A 21,754-nucleotide genomic window follows, 5' to 3' on the forward strand; every position below is an offset into this window, starting at 1 on the left:
CCCAGTAGTGCAATTGCTGGATTGTATGGTAGCTCTATTTTCAACTTTTTGAGGAACGTCCATACTGTTTTCCAGAGTGGCTGCACCAGCTTGCATTCCCACCAACAGTGTAGGAGGGTTCCCCTTTCTCCACATCCTTGCCAACATCTGTCGTTTCCTGACTTGTTAATTTTAGCCATTCTGACTGGTGTGAGGTGGTATCTCATTGAGGTTTTGATTTGGATTTCCCTGATGCCGAGCGATGTTGAGCACTTTTTCATGTGTCTGTTGGCCATTTGGATGTCTTCTTAGGAAAAATGTCTGTTCATGTCTTCTGCCCATTTCTTGATTGGGTCATTTGTTCTTTGGGTGTATAGTTTAAGAAGTTCTTTATAGATTTTGGATACTAGCCCTTTATATGATATGTCATTTGCAAATATCTTCTCCCATTCTATCAGCTTCTCTTTTGGTTTCGTTGAGTTTCTTTTGCTGTACAAAAGCTTTTTATCTTGATGAAGTCCCAATAGTTCATTTTTGCCCTTGCTTCCCTTGCCTTTGGCAATGTGTCTAGGAGGAAGTTGCTGTGGCTGAGGTCGAAGAGGTTGCTGCCTGTGTTCTCCTTTAGGATTTTGATGGACTCCTGTCTCACACTGAGGTCTTTCAACCATTTGGAGTCTATTTTTGTGTGTGGTGTAAGGAAATGGTCCAGTTTCATTCTGCATGTGGCTGTCCAATTATGCCAACACCATTTGTTGAAGAGACTGTCTTTTTTCCATTGGAACTTCTTTCTTGCTTTGTGTAAGATTAGTTCACCATAGAGTGGAGGGTCCAATTCTGGGCTCTCGATTCTGTTCCATTGATCTGTGTGTCTCTTTTTGTGCCAGTATCATACTGTCTTGATGATCACAGCTTTGTAATAGAGCTTGAAGTCCGAAATTGTGATGCGACCAGCTTTGCTTTTCTTTTTCAACATTCCTCTGGCTATTTGGGGTATTTTCTGGTTCCCTACAAATTTTAGGATTATTTGTTCCATTTCTTTGAAAAAAGTGGATGGTATTTTCATAGGGATAGCATTGAATGTGTAGATTGCTCTAGAGAGCATTGACATCTTCACAATATTTGTTCTTCCAATCCCTGAGCATGGAACGTTTTTCCATTTTGGGGGGTCTTCCTCAATTTCATTCATGAGTTTATAATTTTCTGAGTACAGATTCTTTGCCTCTTTGGTTAGGTTTATTCCTAGGGATCTTATGGTTTTGGGTACAATTGTAAATGGGATTGACTCCTTAATTTCTCTTTCTTCTGGCTTGTTGTTGGGTGTATAGGAATGCCACTGATTTCTGTGCATTGATTTTATATCCTGCCACTTTACTGAAGTCCTGTATGAGTTCTAGCAGGTTTGGGGTGGAGTCTTTTGGGTTTTCCACATAAAGTATCATATCATCTGCAAAGCATGAGAGTTTGACTTCTTCTTTGCTGATTTGGATGCATTTTATTTCTTTTTGTTGTCTTCTAATACTATGTTGAATAGCAGTGGTGATATTGGACATCCCTGCCGTGTTCCTGACCTTAGGGGGAAAGCTCTCAGTTTTTCCCCATTGAGAATGATATTTGCTGTGGGTTTCTCATAGATGGCTTTTATGATATTGAGGTGTGTAACCTCTATCCCTATACTCTGAAGAGTTTTGATCAAGAAAGGATGCTGTACTTTGTCAAATGCTTTTTCTGCATCTACTGAGAGGATCATATGGTTCTTGTTCTTTCTTTTATTAATGTATTGTATCACATCGATTGATTTGTACATGTTGAACCAACCTTGCAGCCCAGGGATAAATCCCACTTGGTCGTGGTGAATAATCCTTTTAATGTACTGTTGGATCCTATCGGCTAGTATTTTGGTGAGAATTTTGGCATCCATGTTCATCAGGGATATTGGTAATTCTCCTTTTTGTTGGGATCTTTGTCTGATTTGGGGATCAAGGTAATGGCCTCATAAAACAAGTTTGGAAGTTTTCCTGCCATTTCTATTTTTTGGAACAGTTTCAGAAGGATAGGTATTAATTCTTCTTTAAATTTTTGGTAGAATTCCCCTGGGAAGCCATCTGGCCCTGGGCTTTTGTTTGTTGGGAGATTTTTGATAACTGCTTCAATTTCCTTAGTGGTTATAGGTCTGTTCAGGTATTCTATTTCTTCCTGGTTCAGTTTTGATAGTTGATACATCTCTAGGAATGTATGCATTTCTTCCAGATTATCTAATTTGTTGGCATATAGTTGCTCATAATATGTTCTTATAATTGTTTGTATTTCTTTGGTGTTGGTTGTGATCTCTCCTCTTTCATTCATGATTTTGTTGATTTGGGTCATTTCTCTTTTTCTTTTTGATAAGTCTGGCCAGGGGTTTATCAATCTTGTTAATTCTTTCAAAGAACCAGCTCCTAGTTTTGTTGATCTGTTTTACTGTTCTTTTGGTTTCTATTTCATTGATTTCTGCTCTGATTTTTATGATTTCTCTTCTCCTGCTGGATTTAGGCTTTATTTGCTGTTTTTTCTCTAGCTCCTTTAGGTGTAGGGTTAGGTTGTGTATTTGAGACATTCCTTGTTTCTTGAGAAAGGCTTGTATTGCTATATACTTTCCTCTTAGGACTACCTTTGTTGCATCCCAAAGATTTTAAAAAGTTGTGTTTTCATTTTCATTTGTTTCCATGAATTTTTTTTTTAATTCTTCAATTTCCTGGTTGACTCATTCATTCTTTAGTAGGATGTTCTTAAGACTCCATGTATTTGAGTTCCTTCAGACTTTCCTCTTGTAATCGAGTTCTAGTTTCAAAGCATTTTTGTCTGAAAATATGCAGGGAATGATCCCAATCTTTTGGTACCGGTTGAGACCATATTTGTGACCTAGGATGTGATCTATTCTGGAGAATGTTCCATGGGCACTAGAGAAGAATGTGTATTCTGTTGCTTTGGGATGGAATGTTCTGAATATGTCTGTGAAGTCCATTTGGTCCAGTGTGTCATTTAAAGTCTTTATTTCCTTGTTGATCTTTTGCTTAGATGATCTGTCCATTTCAGTGAGGGGGGTGTTAAAATCCCCTACTATTATTGTATTGTTGTCGATGTGTTTCTTTGCTTTTGTTATTAATTGGCTTATATAATTGGCTACTCCCATGTTAGGGGCATAGATATTTACAATTGGTTTAGATCTTCTTGTTGGATAGACCCTTTAAGTAGGATATAGTGTCCTTCCTCATCCCTTATTATAGTCTTTGGCTTAAAATCTAATTTGTCTGATATAAGGATTGCCACTCCAGCTTTCTTTTGGTGTCCATTAGCATGTAATTCGTTTTCCACTTCCTCACTTTCAATCTGGGGGTGCCTTTGGGTCTAAAATGAGTCTCTTACAGACAGCATATAGATGGGTCTTGTTTTTTTTATCCAATCTGATTGCCTGTGTTTTTTGAATGGAGCATTTAGCCCATTTACATTCAGGGTAACTATTGAAAGATACGAATTTAGTGCCATTGTATTGCCTGTAAGGTGACTGTTACTGTATATTGTCTGTGTTCCTTTCTGATCTATGTTACTTTTAGGCTCTCTCTTTGCTTAGAGGACCCCTTTCAATATTTCTTGTAGGACTGGTTTCATGTTTGCAAATTCCTTTAGTTTTTGTTTGTCCTGGAAGCTTTTTATCTCTCCCTAGATTTTCAATGACAGCCTAGCTGAATGTAGTATTCTTGGCTGCATATTTTTCTCATTTAGTGCTCTGAAGATATCATGCCAGTCCTTTCTGGCCTGCCAGGTCTCTGTGGATAGGTCCTTTGCCAATCTAATGTTTCTACCATTGTAGGTTACAGATCTCTTATCCCCAGCTGCTTTCAGGATTTTATCTTTGTCTCTGAGACTCATAAGTTTTACTATTAGATGTTGGGGTGTTGACCTATTTTTATTGATTTTGAGGGAGGTTCTCTGTGCCTCCTGGATTTTGATGCCTGTTTCCTTCCCCAAATTAGGGAAGTTCCGTGCTGTAATTTGCTCCAATATACCTTCTGCCCCCCTCTCTCTCTTTCTTCTTCTTCTGGGATCGCAATTATTCTAATATTGTTTCATCTTATGGTATCACTTATCTCTCAAATTCTGCCCTCGTGATCCAGTAGTTGTTTATCTCTCTTTTTCTCAGCTTCTTTATTTTCCATCATTTGGTCTTCTACATCACTAATTCTCTCTTCTGCCTCATATATCCTAGCAGTTAGAGCCTCCATTTTTTATTGCACTTCATTAATAGCCTTTTTGACTTCGACTTGGTTAGATTTCAGTTCTTTTATTTCTCCAGAAAGCATTTCTCTAATATCTTCCATGTTTTTTTCAAGCCCAGCTAGTATCTTTAAAATCGTCATTCTGAACTCTAGTTCTGACATCTTTCTAATGTCCTTATTGATTAGGTCCCTGGCCATCGGTACTGCTTCTTGTTCTTTTTTTTGAGGTGATTTTTCTGTCTTGTCAGTTTGTCCAGAGGAGAATAGATGAATGAGAGAACAAAATGTTAACAGGGTAACAACGACCCCAGAAAAATATACACTAAACAAATCAGAAGAGACCTGAAACCGGGGCAAAAGAAAGGGAAAGAAAGAAAAAAGAGGAAAAAAAAAAGAAAAAGATAAAGATAAAAACAAACAAACAAAAAAAACCCAGAATGTGATCAGATATGATCAGGATAGTGCATAGATCAGGGTCACACACTAGATTTTGGGCGTATATTGGTTTGTTGGAAGAAAGTGCCTCCCAAAATTTTATAGAAAAAAAACTTAGGTATGTACAAAAATAAGGGTAAATATGATGAAGGGATGGAATATGACTGTAAAGATGAAAATTATAAAATATTTTATAAAAGGAATTGATAAGTTGGTTGAAAAAAGAAAGAAGAGGATTAAAAAAAAAGAGGAGAGAATGTGATTAGGCAGGAGACTAGAAGAAAGCCATACACTAGAGATTTAGGTTATATTTTGGTCTGTTAGAAGAAACTGTATCCCAAATTTTTAAAGAGAGAACAACTTATATATATATATGCCAAAAATATGGTTAACTACTATGAAGGGACTCTAAAAATGAAAAATAAAAAAGATTTTTTAAAAAAGGATTGATAAGATGTTGGTTAAAAAAGGGAAAAAAATTCAAAAAACAAAAAAGAAAGACAGTAAAAAAAATTATCTTTGAAAAACTAAAGAATCATGGTAAAAAAGCCATGGATTCTATGTGCAGTATTCCCGTAGCGCTGGAGTTCTCCCGTTCTCCTTGATCAGTAAACTTGGTCTTGGCTTGCTGGCTGTTTGTGCTGATCTTCTGGGGGAGGGGCCTGTTGCCGTGGTTCCCAAATGTCTTTGCTGGAGGCGGAATTGCCCCACCCTTGCCGGTCCAGGCTAAGTAATCTGCTCGGGTTTGCTCTCAGGAGCTTTTGTTCCCTGCAAGCTTTCTGTTAGGCTTTGGAGGATGAGAATGAAAATGGCGGCCTCCCAGTCTCTGCCCCAGAGGAGCTGAGAACTCGGGGCCCCACTCCTCAGTGCGCCCCCAGAGAAAAGCAGTCACTCCCGTCTCCCTGGTCTCCAGCCGCACTCCGTGCTCACCCGGCCTGTGACCGAGCATTTCTATCTCTGGCACCCGACACTGTGTGGAGTCTCCAAACCCAGCAGACCCCTGCGGTGCACTCCCGCGCCATTCTTCCCAGGGGAGGAAGGGGAGTCTCCCCAGATCTGCCACTTGTTGGGCCCCTGCTGGACGAGCAGTGGCCCAACTGTGCCGGGGATCAGTTTATGGCAACCCCGAGCTGTAAGCCCACTCCTCGGCTCCGTCTCTGCAGCTGGGTTCCCTGCTCCGATAACTGGGAGCTCTGCCGCACTCAGGCACCCCTGGTCTTCCTGTGACCCCGAGGGTCCTGAGGCCACACTGTTCCAGCAAGGGTTCCACCCCCCGCTTAGCCACTGGAGCGACGTCCCTCAGCGGAGCCGACTTCTTAAAGTTCCGATTTTGTGCTCCGCGGCTCTATCACTTGCCAGAAGCGGCCGACGGAGGCCCCTCCCCCGCCGTCTATCTTCCCGAATATCGCCTCGGATTCACTTCTCCGCACATCCTACCTTCCAGAAAGTGGTCACTTTTCTGTTCAGAAAGTTGCTGCTATTCTTTTCTTCGATTTCCTGTTGAGTTCGTAGGTGTTCAGAATGGTTTGATCCCTATCTAGTTGAATTTCTGGGACCAGACAAAATTTAGGTCTCCTACTCCTCTGCCATCTTGCTCCTCCTGGACATAAGTTTTCACCTCATTTGGGTAAATACTAAGGCGTGTGATTGTTGAATAGTACAATAAGAGTATGTTTACTTTTGTAAAAATTGCCACACTGTCTTCCAAAGTGGCTGTACCATTTTTTATCCCCATCAGCAGTGAAGAGAATCCCTGTTGCTCACACTCACTTTCTGCTTTCCCTTTTTTGCTGTCTCCACTTCCTCTACATTTTTTTTTGAAACATACTCTATGATAATGTTTAGCATTTACTATTTTGACTCAGGCTTTGTTTCATCAGAAACATGGCTCAGGCAACTGGCACCTGTATCATGTTATTCATAAGCCAGCAAAGTCCCTTCACCTCATGAGCCTTCATCCTCATCTTTGTACATTAGCAGTGGGGGAGTTTGGTAGACTGAGGCTTTTTATTCAGAGACCAAAAACTAAATGAAGGCCCAGATTGAGACAGATTAAGGATACCATTTAAAATGTTTTTTTAATTTTTTTTTAAAAATTTTTGACCATGAGCACATTTTAAAAGCTGGGTGAACTTGATTAATACTTTCTAAAATCACACTTTGCTTAAGTAAAGGAAACAAAGTTCAGGGTCTGCCAATAATGCAGTCTAATAGAAGAGACTCATAGAATCTGCAACATTAAAGGATTAAACTGTTGGTGTCATGAGGAAATGGAAAAATTTCATCTCCTTTCAGGGGACTATAAAGAAAATTATCTTTCATGAAGCATAGCACTTAGAAGAGAGGAAAAATACTTTCCCCTGAGAATTTGTAACCATAGGTAGCCTGAACTCACATTACATGGGCTGGACCAAAATATCTCAAGCTGAGAATTTATTTTAAAGTGATCTCAAGCTGGTAGTGCCCTGAGGTACTGGCAAAAGCAAATATAAATTTTCTCTGATGGAACCTACTTTTAGACCTCAAAACAATTCCCACAGGTAATATTCTGGGATATATTAGGTCACAGTCAAAATTCAAAATGCACAAGAGAACAAGATATCACATATGAAAGCCAGAAATTAAGTGACAGGTGAATTTGACATACAAAGGCTTTAAATTCTGAAAGTGTGAGACAAGCAATACGTTCATAATCTTTAATAAAATAAATGAAATAATTCAAAATCTGAGTCAATAAGATAATTCTATTAAAAATTATTAATCAGAATCAAAGATTAACCAAATTGAACTTCTAAAAATGATTTAATAATCATTTATTATTTTGTTAAATTTATTCCTGAGTACTTTATATTTTTATGTTATTGTAATATTGATTTTTTATTTTAAAATCGTTTTTGTGAGTAAATAGAAATTTTTTTTTTGTCATTTGACCTTGTATTGACTTTTCTAGCTGTACTTGCTCATTCCCATATTCTGTTTTTGGATTCCTTAGGATTTTCTATACAAACAATCACATCATCTGCAAATAAAATCAGTTTTGCTTCTTGCTTTCTGATTTTTATAACTTTTATATTTCTTTGGCTTGCCTTCTAGCCCTGGCAAAGACCTCTAGTAAAATGTTGAGTATATGTGATAAGGACATTCATCCTTGACTTTTTTACATCTTAGGGAGTTCTGCCTTCACCATTTTGTATAATGTTAGCTGTAAGTATTTGTAGATGGTCTTTATTATTGGGGGAAATCTCTTCTCTATTCCTAGTTTGCTGAGAGTCTTTATCATGAATAGTTATTAAATTCTATCAACTGTATACTTCTGAACCTACTGAATTGGTAATGTAATGTGGTTATACAGCTTCTCAGGGAGTGTTTTGTGAAACCAGTCAAGCTGGAGCACTTAACAGTGACTGACTACATATTACATCCAAATGTTAGTTCTCCATCCCTCTCTATCTTCTTTTCCCCCCTCACTCTTGCTTTCTTGTGAATGAATTGTCTTAGAGTATTCTGTTTCCTAGGGATCCTGGGCTAAAGCACCTTATAACTACTAAACACAATGAATCAATAGTTAAAATGTTTTACAAAGAGAGCACAGGCCCCAGATGGCTTCACCATTGAGTTCTCCCAAAATTTTAAGGAATAAATAATTTCAAGCACACGCAAAGTCCTCTAAAGAATAACAAAGGATGATTTAGTCTCATTTTATGAAGTTAGAATAACTCTGATACCCAAACTAAAATATATAAGAGAAATAAATTAAATGACAGTCCAATTCATGAACATAGATGCAAAATTCTAAACAAAATGCTAGAATACCAAATCCATCGATATGGAACAATACAAAAAAACTGACAAATCTGTAGTTTTCCCTGGTATGTTAGAGTATATTAAATCTAAAAAGATAATTCATACATTTCAAGACATTAACAAAAATTTAAGGATAAAAGTAATATATTTATCCTAAAAGATGTAGAAAACATTGATAAACCTCAGTATTAATGCAACATTAAAATTCTTTGTAAAAGAAGAATATAATGGAACTTCCTCAAACACAAAAACAGTCACAAAAAACCTAGAGCATAGAGCATATTTATATTATGCTAAATGTGTAATGCAAAAAGCATTTTTTTTTCAAGATTGAAATGTTAGCTACCACCACTTGTATATAATACTGTTGGAGTCTAAGCCATGCAATAGGCATGACAAAAGAAATAAAAGGCAAAACAGAGGAGAGGAAGAAAATTAAGCAGCCATTTCTTTTTAGAGGACATAAATTTATACAGAAAAATTCAAAATTATCTACAAAGAATTATTAGAATTAACTAAGAAGGATTTAGAAAATTATTTCTAGATACAAAATCAACATACAGTAATAAAATGCAAATTTATGTACTACTAAAAATCATACTCCATGATGTAAGAGTAGATTTCACATCAGGTGAGCAAGTACTTTATGAGAAAATTATAAAATTTTATTAAAAGACAGTAAAATACTTACAAGAGTAGAGAAATATACTTGATCTTAATGACTGAAAGATCTAATATTTAAGGAAATTATTTGTCAAGTCTCTCTCTATATATATTTAATGTAACTTTGGCCTCAGTTGCTTCATCTTCAAATATTTTGGGGGACATCATAAATGCTATTTAGGTCTTAAGCATTATTATTATAAAAGGGAGCAAAGACAAATCACAAATGGGGACACAATGTTTACAGAACATACAATACACATAAGATTAATATACAGAATTGTTCATAGAATACCTAAAATTTGTCTTTCCATGTATTCTTTAAGTACACACACACACACACAAATATATACATATATATGATATATATATATGTATTTCATGAACATTCTTTTGCATCTACTTATTTAATAAACAACAAAATAAGATAGAATGACTCCTTTGAACTAGAGTGATCTCTCAGACTTTTTCCTAAGTAAGGATACTATGTTTTTAAAATTTTTGCTTTAATATTTCAGTTATTTAATGTTCAGGGAGAGGCCTTTTCACTGAGCCTGCTAATTGCTATTTTCTCTTCTGCTTTGAATCACCATGGTTGCATTTTCATGAACGGTCATGGGCTACAGAAGAAGAAAGAACAGTGTTACAAATACACTCCACAGACCTGAGGATGGAGGATGGGGAAGCCCTGGTAGGCTGTAACCCTTGAACTCTAAGACTTACTAGTTCATGTCTACATTCCATGGCTGGCTGGGAGACTTACAGATGGGAGCTTTTCAGATGACCTGAAACAAGAGTGAAATAGGAGCTTATCTAGTAGTAAAATCTGTAGCTACGCTAAAAGAAAACAGAACAGAAAGTTGGTAGGGAAGACAACAAATGTTTACTTTATTGGGTGAGATCTGTATGTCTAGACAAACTGGATTTTTGAGATGAGATCATACACCAGTAAACTAATTGGTTATTACTGATAATATGACACCATTGATAATGAAAAGCTGACCATGTCTGGATTCCTCAGATTAGTGGCTGCAATCTGGAAATGGTCTTTTGGGAAAATTAAGGTAATCCTTTTCATGCCATCCACTTCTAACACCATGACCTTGCAAGGGCTCAAAGTCTAAAACTCCACAATTAGAATTGTATTGCTTTGATTAAAACCTATTGAAGACTTTCCGCCTACATAGAATGTAAAATGTCATATCCCACTCACACAGAAAAAAAAAATATGTTTTTCAGTAGCCATGAGATTAGAAGGAAAATAGAAGTGGGTAAGGAAGCAGAAAGGGAAAGCAAGATCTCAAGGATAAACCCTGCAATTCTGCCTCCAGTCTCATGATCCCCTTTATTTTTAGACTAGTGGTTTTCAAGCACGATGATTCCTCTCCCTTGGGGTGGAGATGGGGAGGATTTGGCCATGTTTGGAGAAATTTTTCGTTTTTTCTGAGTAGGAGTGTGGTGGTAAGGTTATTGGCATCCAGCGGGTGGAGGCCAGGGATGTTAAATATCCTACAATGCAAAGGAAAGCTCCTCACAATAAAGAGTTATTTTGCCCAGTATGTCAATTGTATTGCTGTTGGAGAATCCTGGTTTTACATTTATAACCACATTTCCAGATCAACAAATGACACAGATTGCTGTTCTCTACTGGCTAGTTGATAGCAGTCAGGAAGTCATCCGTTACAGCTAATGAGGTTTTTGTCCTTCTTCCAAATATGCTACGTGATGGGCTAGTGTCCTACGTGACTCAGATTTCTAAAAGCATGTAAACCTTGCTGCATTAGCCTACCTGAGAAGTTAGGGCTGGCAGACACCGGCTTCAGCAGACATCACATGTTCAGTCCCTGACAGTACTGGGGCTCTTGTTTTTCTCTGTCAATTTAATTTTCAGACTTAACACCAGCAGTGAACACAACTGTCTTGCTGTGTCTGACACTATCATTTTGGGCAGATCATGCAGAAAGAAATGAAAAGTGAAGCACAGAGCAAAGATCCAATTTTCTTCCGGGAAGAAAAGGACTCGAGATGAAACAATTTGTTTCACTGATTCATGCACCTTGGACTATTGGGCATCTGAAAAGGAAATAAAATCCCCAAATAAGTAAGGAAGCAATGCTGTATTTCTGGTATAATGAGGGAGCTGTAAAGAATCTAAACGCCTGATGGAGATTTAGATTGAGTAAGCAAGCTCAATAATGTTGTCGCTGAGGGAGAAATTTCCTGGAAGACAGAAAACTATGTAAAGGTGTACACAGCCTTTGTCTTCCCAGGGGTGTTAGCAACGTCAGCTTGATCCAAATTACCAGGCCTTACCTAGTATCCCGAGATCTACTGATGGCAACCTTACCCCTTCTAAAGAGCATTAAGAGAAATTTTATTATGTAATCTGACTTTGCCTATGTATGTAGCAAGTGCCTAAGGGATCCAGATGCTTTTCACTCTAAGGCTACTTTTGACTCTTTCAAAGCAACTCGAATACCACTTAACAGATGGAGTAACATTGAGATTACAAACATGTTGGCATATAATTAATATTTAGACCATCACAGTAACCCGTATACAAGGTTGAACACTGAGACACAGAGCAGAGAAATGCTTTGTCTAAAGTCAAAGAGCTAGTAATATAATAAAAAATGCAAAAAATAAAAATAAAAATAAAGTCATAGAACTAGTAAAGCTAAAGCCAGACTCTAGCCCTATTGTCTAATTGCTCTTCCTGGGCTTTTTCTACTACACCAAATAGGCTTCTACTCAGAGAGAGAAAGAGCACAAAAGGATGTCAATTTAAAAAAATGAAGAAGAAAAACATACATTTTGGAACCTAACTTTCGTCTTTTCTGAGAATGGCAAAGTGATATTTGAATAAAATGCTTACATTTAAGTGTCTGATAAACATAAATTTACTGTTTATGTTCAAATTGCTAAGGTAAATTTCTTTAGGATTCTGGTATTTTATATGTCTGAAGAAAAGGTTAGCGGAAATATCTTAAATGAAAGAAAGCCAGTGTGTAGAAAGAAAATAAAAGGAAATAATTTTCTAATAGCTTTTAAAATCCTTTAATCAGACACTTGCAGATCACAGTGGCCATAAACGATGGAGAGGAAATGTGCCGCCGTCTTTGTTATGTTGGAGCCTTATATGGAGTGAAGAATCACACTTATGCTGAAAATGGAACTTGATAGTTATTGTAATATTTTTTCCATAAATTCAACTCTTCCTACAATCTAAATCTTTGTTAAATCAGTAACTTTTGCAAACGTAAGTCTTGGGAGAAAAGTCATTACATAAACTGGCAAACCTGCAAACTCATTATCAACGTACTTTCTGAACTAGAGAGATCACATGTGTGCAAATCTCAGTCCCCACAGATGCTTCTCCCAGGTACTGATATTTCTTTGGTGTCTCTCCTACATTAATAGACCCTGGGCCTACATGTGAAGAGACTTGAAGCACCACGAGGGTAAGGTAGAACCAGGGACTTCACACATATATTAAATTATATTAGTATACAGTTACTGCCAAAGAATTTCTGAATAAACTGCAGAGTAATGTACACATAATAAGCATCAACAATGTTGACCAGGGTAAATCCAGCTTGTTATTTGGATCTTTTGCCCATTCCTATTTTGAGTCCATAAGTAATGATGTCACATTTTGCATCCTAGGAATGCCAGTTTAGGGCATGCTGAAGAAAGTATTATCTAAAGAGGCAAGTGCTATTTTGTCTATTGTTAAACTCAGGAGCAGCAAAACATTAAAAGGAAAAAGTGGGAGTTCTTCGAAAAGAATAGAAATCACTTGTTCACAGTAAAAGATTTTGAGTCCAGCCTGTTAAAAATGTTAAAGTGATATTTCAGAGCACTCACTCCTGCTCTGAGATTTATTTATTGTGTTCATGACTTAATTTTTTTCCACTCAGTTACAGCAAAAATGGTAGGATGAGATTCTAGAGAGATGGTAAAATACAAATTACTAAAACTGAAAGTTTTATTCATTTTCTTACGCAATATTTTTTCTCTTCTTATTTTCTTTTCTTTTCCCATTGGTTTTCTCTTTCTAGATCATTTTTATCCAAGGACAAATAATTTCAGGACCAGATTTCCTGGGCCAACCATTTGCCTGGGAGATAGGAAGTCCTGGAAGAGTGGGACTTGTCATTGCCGCTGTCTCGATGATGCCAAAAAGTTACACTTAGATAGGATAGACTGGACTGGACCAGGGTGGGGGGCTGTGTTAGTTTCAGTCTGGGCTCTGAGGAGCTCAAGGAGTTGCACACAAGAGGAGGGGACTATGTGAGTGAAGCTCCTGATTTCCCCATCAAGCTCAAGTTTGACTAAAGACATTCCACCATCATCTTTAAGTACTGGGCTTCCACATGAGATATTTTTAATTGAAAAAGGAGCTTAAGTACTCATTGCAATTGAAAATGAGTCATTTCTATGATGAATAAACTGAGGTCCAGAGACCTTATGTGGTCACCTAGGGAGGAGGAATAAGAATCCTAATTTCCTATAATAGATAAATTTTTACACTTGAAGGGCAGAGGCCTAAGTTGCGATTTCAATTCACTTGGAGAACAGTTTATACCTAGGTTAATAGATATGCTGAGACTTTTATGAGTTAGGACAGAATGAATGATGGAATGCTTTCCACCTTGACACCTTAAAAGACACACCAAATAATCTGAGCTTGGTTCTGACCTGCTAAAATGCCTGCCCTGTAGTCTCTCACAACCTGAAACTTTTCAAAGATAGATGCTTCTTGTTTTTCCTTTGGTATTGGACATACTACAGTAACTTAATAACTGATAACAATAGAAATTATATTTTACACATAGACTTTCATTTATAAATTTTGGAATAAGAAAAAAAAGGTTTTTAACTATTAGGAAAGGCTTTTTATTACTAATGTTTATAATTACCAGAGTCCTAGTTTACTAGAGGATTAGTTGTAGCTTGAAAAGAATGGAAGTAAGCATTTAAATCAAACAAGTTGTATAAATGAAAGCCTTTTCATCCTTTCTATATAATTTTAAGTTGTCTTTTATGTTTCATTTTTACTCATTTGATTTTTTTCTACTTAAGTACGAATTATTCATAACTGATCTTTTTCAAAGTATAAATGTTTAGAAGGTAGAAACCTTATTTATTATCCTTAAAACATCAAATATGACTTGTAATTATTTGATGGTGATGAAGAACAAAAAAGCAGATTTAAGGTAAGTTCTTTTTTTCATTAATGTATGGAATCCTAATGTCAGAAGACATACAACTTTTTAGAAGTTAATAATATTATATATATATACATAATTATTTTATTATGCAAATATTTCCTTTAATTTAATCTCCTAAAATATATGTGATAATGTGCCTTAGATATATTCAATACTGGTTTATAAGATTTTTCTTCATTTGGTCAATAAATGATTAAAAGCATTTTAAGGTTAATGATCTCATGATGTGATCAATCATTCTAAGCCACAATCTGCCACCAGGGCTTCTCATTTTGCTGAAAGCAAATGATTTCTTGATAATGATCAGAAGAAGCACATCTGTATGCTGGTTGAAAAGTTAATTAAAATGTGATTCCATCTGGTAGTCCAGTTGGGAATGTCACTATTCGATTTAATCTACAATGAGCTGAAATGAACTCTGCATAATCAAAAGATAAAATGCAGTTGGGGCCATGGAGATGTAAGTTAGGTTGTGTTGCACATGTTAACTTAAATCTTTTTCTTCTCTTTAATTTTTTTTTCTTTTATAAAAGTTAGAAACCTGGGAAAACAAAATTTCTTTATGATTTTCTCAACATGGGTACATTTCCCTTTATATGAATTTTGTCTAAATGCATTTATTCCCATTTTAATTTTTAGCAGAATTGAGAAAGCTGATGTGAGCACAAATATTCTTTTGAAGCTGCTGACTTCAATTGCTTATTTTGGCCTGATTCCACGTGTGTTAGAGTCTTATTGCTGTTATAAAAAATATCACTAACTTGGTGTCTTAACACAAATTTAATGTCTTACAGTTCTGGAGGTCAGAATGTCCAGAATGGGTCTGACTGGCTAAAATCAAGCTATAAGTAAGACTGTCTTCTTTCTGGAGGCTCTAGAAGAGAATCTGTTTCTTTGCCTACTCAAGCTTCTAGAGGCTGCCCACATCCCTTGACCTGTGGTCCCCTTCCCTCTGGATGATCAGGTCCTTCTCATGATGCTATCTCTGGTTCTGATTCTTCTGTTTCTCTCTTTCCATTAGAAGAACTTTGTGATTACCTTGAGCTCATCCGGATTGTACAGGATAATCTCCTTGTCTTACAATCAGCTGATTAGCAACCTCAATTTCATCCACTCTTTTAGTTACCTCTTGCCCCTGTAATGCAACGTATTCAATAAGTTCAACATATTCAACAATCCCACAAGTTTTGTGGATTAGGATGTGGACATCTTTGGGAGGCCATTATTCTATCTTCCATACATCGTAACTAATTTATTCTAGTCTTTATTCTTGATTAGAGAGTGATGCCTTTACCTTCTTCTAGAGTAAATGGAAATTGTTTTTCTTTTGGGTTTTGTTGCTGTTTATCAGTTTGCACATATGCTGACAAGCTGACGAGTGTTTCTATTACAGGTTTTCCCCAGGGATGAAGAACTGGAAAAAAAGCTTACATTAAAAGGTTGTTTCCTTTGGGTGGTATTGCAATGTAAAATTGAACACATATAAAATTCTGTTTCCTTGCATGGAAAAGCAGAAGTCTTTATTAAAATTAATTCAGAAATTCACTGTGGGTCTTATTTTTGTGGCATAGCCAATTTTTAAGCTACTAATTCAATTGTTGTGGGTTGGCTAATATTCCATCTTATAAATTTACTTTCTATCCTACTTTTCTTTAGAAAGTGGAAATGATTTATTTTTCATCAGTTAAACACATTTCAGCTAACTTAAGTAGGTAGGAAGTTGAACTTTGTTGAGGTTGCAGCTTCACAATTATTAAGTCAATCCTAAATTCCAGACTCCACAGAAAATATCTAATGAAGTGTGTGTACTTCTGCAAATAAAAAAATACCCAGTGAGATAATCATAAAGAATTACTATTAGGGTATTGGCAATGCAAGTGTAAAATCATTTGCATTTAGGAGACATTCATTTTAAAAATAGAAAAATGTAAGAAGCTCTAATGCTAATAAGAAGTTTAGCCTCCGGGGTGCCTGGGTGGCTCAGTCGTTAAGCATCTGCCTTTGGCTCAGTCATGGTCCCAGGGTCCTGGGATCGAGCCCCACATCGGGCTCCCTGCTCTGCAGGAAGCCTGCTTCTCCCTCTCTCACTCTGCCTGCTTGTATTCCCTCTCTCACTATGTCTCTATCTGTCAAATAAATAAATAAAATCTTAAAATAAAAAGTTCAGCCTCTCAGTCAGATTTTAATCACACGAGCAGAACCACTAGGATATATATTGATATATGAAAGGGTTTGTTATGTAGATTTGACATTGCAGTATTGTAGGAGCTGGGTAAGCACTTTCTACTGTCTTTATATCTGATGCTAGAACTTAAAGTCTATTGGGCAGGAAGTGGAGAAGGTGAGATAGATGTGAAGTAGGGGAGGGCGAAGATAAGCCGTAAGCATGAATCAGAGCCCACGAGAACAGATCGGAACCCATGTGCCTCTGACCTTGAAGATGCCGGTGTCTGTTGGAAGCAGAGGCCCTTTGTCATCAAGCCCAGGAGTTAGAGAAGCTAAAGGAGGATCCAGGGGAAGAAGCATAAATTATAGGTCCAGATGTGGCCTCATTCCAGTGAGATAAGCCAGAAGACAAGTGACAGCATGTCTGAATGATGGAAAGGCTGATGTTTCCCTCTGCCCTCCATGAGCTCCACAATCTCCCTGGCTACCCATCTTAACTGGTCATGCCCATGAAGGGAATTTTGGGGAATGTTGTTCAGTTTAGCCAAGCTGACACATCACAAAGCCACCATACATAGCCTGGGAACATTTATGATCTAATAAAGTATTTAGCTCTCGTAATTCTTCAGCCATCAAGAACGATACATAGCCTTGCCCTTCTCCTTTCCCTTCTCCACACTCAGTTTGGGGACTGAATTTGTTTGTTTACTAAAATATTACAAAATATTTTTTCTTTGGAATAAAAAACACTAACTGATATCAAAAGCCTTTAGATCTTTCACTTTCCTTTCTCAGTATACTGTCATGTCATTGGTCTTTGCAAGCCAATAATTTGCTGTTTCAGTAATGGAAAAAGAGGGGATAGGACAGGAATTAAAACACCTCTTTTCAGAGAAATGCAATACTTTTAAATAGCTGAATGAAATAGAAAATTGAGGTGATTATCAGTATTCTTCCAGGTTTTTCTTTAAAACGCTCCTTTCACTTGAATTTTATTCTTACACAAAAGGCTTTTTTACTTTGTATTATTCAGATATTTTCATTTATTCATTATTCTATCTTGCATGTGTGTCTGGCCTGGACAGTTAATACACAGGTATTTCATGAAGATAGTTTTCATAAAATTGTGTTCTAAACAATTGATGAAGTATTACCTGTAGCATGGCTTGAAGAAATTAGCAAAAATAACTATGAATATGTTACATATAATCAAGAGGAGAATGCCAACAATTACTTGGATCATGTATAGAGAAAAAAATACCTTTTCTTAATTGGGCATTTAAGGCAAAATTGCATTATTTGGGCTACTCTATCTTCAAAATTGTTCTGATTCTCCAAATCCCCTTTGGTGCACAGAAAATTGAAATGAAATACGTGCATATATTTCAAAGTCAATCTAAATGTAAGAATGAAGATTTTTATATTCCAGAAATTTTTAGAAATAATTGCACCCTTTCATTATCACTTCTTTGACCACTGTCAACATATATTATAACGACTTTAAATTATCCAAATAGCACATTTACTTTAATTAATAATCAAAATCCAAATAATGTTTCCAATACATATTTATTGAACATATATATATCCAGAGGGTTAACCTGTGATCATGTATCTTATTTTGACATTATGTATTGACTCTTTTGGAGTTAAGTTTCTTACTATACATTTTCCTGATCTTCATTATGAATATGATAATAAGAGTAGGGCCATAATGAAAACATAAATGGCCACTTAATAAGCTTATTCTAGTCTTCTTCATTATAAAGCAATCATGTATCTTCCTACTGTACATAACAAGGCTCTAATTATATTGAAATGTTCAGGGGACAACATAAACCACAGAGGCAAAAAGCAAATGATATGCTCTTGGCATTGGGATCATAAAATGTGCATTCTGAGCACAATTTTAACATTTACTTTTTATATGTGTAGTAAAAGAGAAAGCTTAGATGAGAAGACTTTATGGTTCCTATTTCTCTCTAAATCAGTCAGAATGCAGTTCTTCTGTGCACTCTAGATCTTTACAGTTCATTTTACCCTTAATGAAGTCTGAGGACAGAAATCAAGGGAGGCCCTAGGAAATCCTCTGGTGAGATAAATGAGTTCATGACCTGTACTCTGTCCTTACTTCCCTACCTGCTCCAATATTGTTTTTGTTGATTGAGCAGGAGCATATTTATTTTCAAAGCTGGGCATTCTTTTCTTGTTCAAGGATGAATTAACCCTCTCCTGACTTAATGTTAATTAATTTTATTTGCTAAGGCTTGCCCAAACTGAGTTTCTCTAGAGCATTAATTTTCAATCTGTAGACTGTAAAAGTTCCTGAAATTCCATGCAAAATGATTTGTCATATGTACATACTCATTTTTCTGGGGAGAAGAATCCAGGCCTTTATGATTGTCACTGGGGACTATCACCAACAGAAGTTTAAAGTCACTGCTTCAGAGGTTTTCTGAATGACTTCCTCCTTAGCTTTCTACTGTATGCTTAAAAAAAATCAGTAAAGAAGAGGAATATTTCAGTACACTCCGGGACATTTTGTACTAGATAGCAAGGAAGGCGTTCATATTAAGGACCTGAGATTTCTCCTTTTTAATTAGAGCCATACTGTCATACTGGCAGTGAATTATTTAGTCCCAAACATCACTCACTCTTTTCTAGGGTGTATTAAGTAAGCAAATAAATTACATTGACAACAACAACACATTAAGATCTATTTGTAAAAGTTTTCTGATGATATAGCCGCAGACTTTTTTGAAATTTCTCATTTTAAATTTTTTTGTGAAGAATTAAACAGCACCCCAAAACTATGCCAATATAGTCAATTAAGATACAAAATATAAGTCCTATTCCTCCACCCCAAGGTCTAGACTCATTCATTCATTTCCTTTGTGTGTGTGTTTGTGTATGTGTGGGGGGGGCACACACGCGTGCTGTGCCTGAGTCAGCTCACTGAGCCATACATCCATTAAAACAGTTACTGTCTAGGTATCGAAGTCTAGGTATCATTCCAGCACTTAGACACAATTCTGTATTTAGTAATTTTTGAGTTGTGAGAATGAGGGAAAAAGAAGAACCTAGTATGACATCTAGGTTTCCTGCTTTGGTAACTGGAAGACAGGAGTGCAACTTAATAAGATGAATAATATAGGAGGAAGAATACATTAAGGGATAAAAAGCACATGCAGAAATCCCTAAAATATTTTTAGTAGCTGAAATGCTTATTTTATTGTGTTAAGAGTTGAGGCCACCTAGCATAGAGGAAAAATCTCTATGGTTGCTATACTTGCTACTTCTTTGAAGAAGAGTGGCATACATGTCCATAGCAGGACATAATAGAACTTCATAGCTAGCCATATTTTTTTAATTTGAGAAAATATGCCTTGTAGTGAAAATTATTAACCAACTGGGACTAGAGAAATTCCTGAAAAATACCCTTCTCTGAATATTATGTGTCCTTAAGGTCTCAAGTTCCCTGGTGACATCTATAGTGATTATATAGATGTGTCACTAGAAAACTCAAGAGGGGTTATACAGTTATGTAATTTCTAATGGTAATTAGACATAGAGTTGGGTCAGCAAGTGAGTATTATTAGTTTCAAGCATTTCCCACTTTGTTTGTTGCAGGTTGTCACTATACTACCATAACCTGGGACCAATAGTATGCTGGAGCTCCCTTGTACTGGAGTTCATGAGAGCTAATTGTTAAATCTTCAGTAATATTGTGACTAGTTGTTAATCCCAGGCATTATTACAAAGTTAAATTATATAAAGCCACAATTAAACAGGTTATATTAAAACAAAAATAATAAACACTCAAACATTACTTCTAAATTATTTTATTAATATTTTACTATTATCTAGGTTCTTGAGGGTATTTACATCTCTTGTATCTGTATGGTGGAAATACTATATAATGGTGTGTTACTGTGCATCTTTTCCCAACTCTGCATTTAATGGGGTCGCACTGATAGCCCAATATCCATCATGGTGAGAGTGTATCACTGAAATGGGCAAATGCTACAAGTCAAGTTTTATTTTTCCAACGACTGTTAGATTTAAGGTTGCAGAGAAAATGTTAATAATGGGGAATTAAATTTAAAAGCATGTTTTTCTGTAGCCGTTATAAGCATAAAAAACTGAGGAAATATTCTTCTAGTATTTGAAGACTATTATCTAATTTACCAAAGAAAACATTCATCACTGACCACTGATGAACCAGTGATGTTCCAACATCCATTTTTGATGTTTCACTCTCATTTTACTGTCAAATAAAAAACATCAACCAACATTCTTGTCAGAGCAACTCTCATCTGTCAATTGCAGCCATATGTTGGCTACAGATACAACATATTACACAAATTAAGTAAAGCATTCTGGAAAATCAATTGGCTGTATGGAATTTACAACAGATTATTGCATATTTTATTATTTGTAAACTGTGAGCTACAGATCCTAAATATCAGTAAAGTTTATAATGAATGTATACAGGAATATGTACGCAATTTTTTTTCAGTGAATACCTGTTAAACATCCCTGTCTCAGATATGGCTTTCAAGGTATCTAAGTAGCAATGTTTTGGGGCTAACTGGCTGCATCCTGAATGAATATTTATGGAATATTCCCTAGTTCTGTAGTCATAATCCTAAACTGATGTATTGGAAGAAAATGAGATGGGCAATTAAAACTAAGAAAATGATAATATTTATATGACATTTTATTTATTCTAGTATGTTCTTAAGTTTAATTTACTTCTCAGAATGGGGGCTAGAAGAGTTACGTCATATGTATATGGAATTCTCAGTTTTCATACATTTTTACATACTATCTCATTGATCCCTATAAAATTTGTGAATAATAGGAAAGTATTTTTATCTTATGAGATGTAGCTGAGGATACTGAGGTGTGCAGGGATAATTTTTTTTAAGATTTTATTTATTTATTTGACAGAGAGAGACACAGTGAGAGAAGGAACACAAGCAGGGGGAGTGGGAGAGGGAGAAGCAGGCTTCCCGCGGAGCAGGGAGCCCGATGTGGGGCTTGATCCCAGGACCCTGGGATCATGACCTGAGCCAAAGGCAGACGCTTAATGACTGAGCCACCCAGGCACCCTGCAGGGATAATTTTTGTTTCATGTTGCACAGCTATTCCTTACCAGAACTGAGAATAGAACTTTGGACTTCCAGGGACCTACCATTAAAGACAGCCACTACCTCT

General features: G+C 36.3%; 1 protein-coding gene and 1 long non-coding RNA gene across 7 annotated transcripts in view; one reads left to right on the plus strand and one right to left on the minus strand.

Annotated features, from left to right (window-relative positions):
• LOC141372666 (uncharacterized) overlaps positions 1-15,865 on the plus strand; it is a 190,286-nt gene extending 174,421 nt beyond the window's left edge. The window contains exons 3-4 of the long non-coding RNA XR_012378068.1: positions 15,163-15,216; positions 15,762-15,865. This is a non-coding gene — a long non-coding RNA (uncharacterized lncRNA). The remainder of the gene's footprint in view (positions 1-15,162; positions 15,217-15,761) is intronic.
• Positions 1-21,754, minus strand: part of MARCHF1 (membrane associated ring-CH-type finger 1) — an 858,143-nt gene that overhangs the window by 203,016 nt on the left and 633,373 nt on the right. The gene's annotated exons all lie outside the window — the stretch shown is intronic.

This window comes from Callorhinus ursinus, unplaced genomic scaffold, assembly GCF_003265705.2.
Source record: "Callorhinus ursinus isolate GAN/ISIS: 27379988/994484 unplaced genomic scaffold, GSC_fseal_2.0 scaffold4, whole genome shotgun sequence".
In the NCBI taxonomy this organism is placed as follows: Eukaryota; Metazoa; Chordata; class Mammalia; order Carnivora; family Otariidae; genus Callorhinus; species Callorhinus ursinus.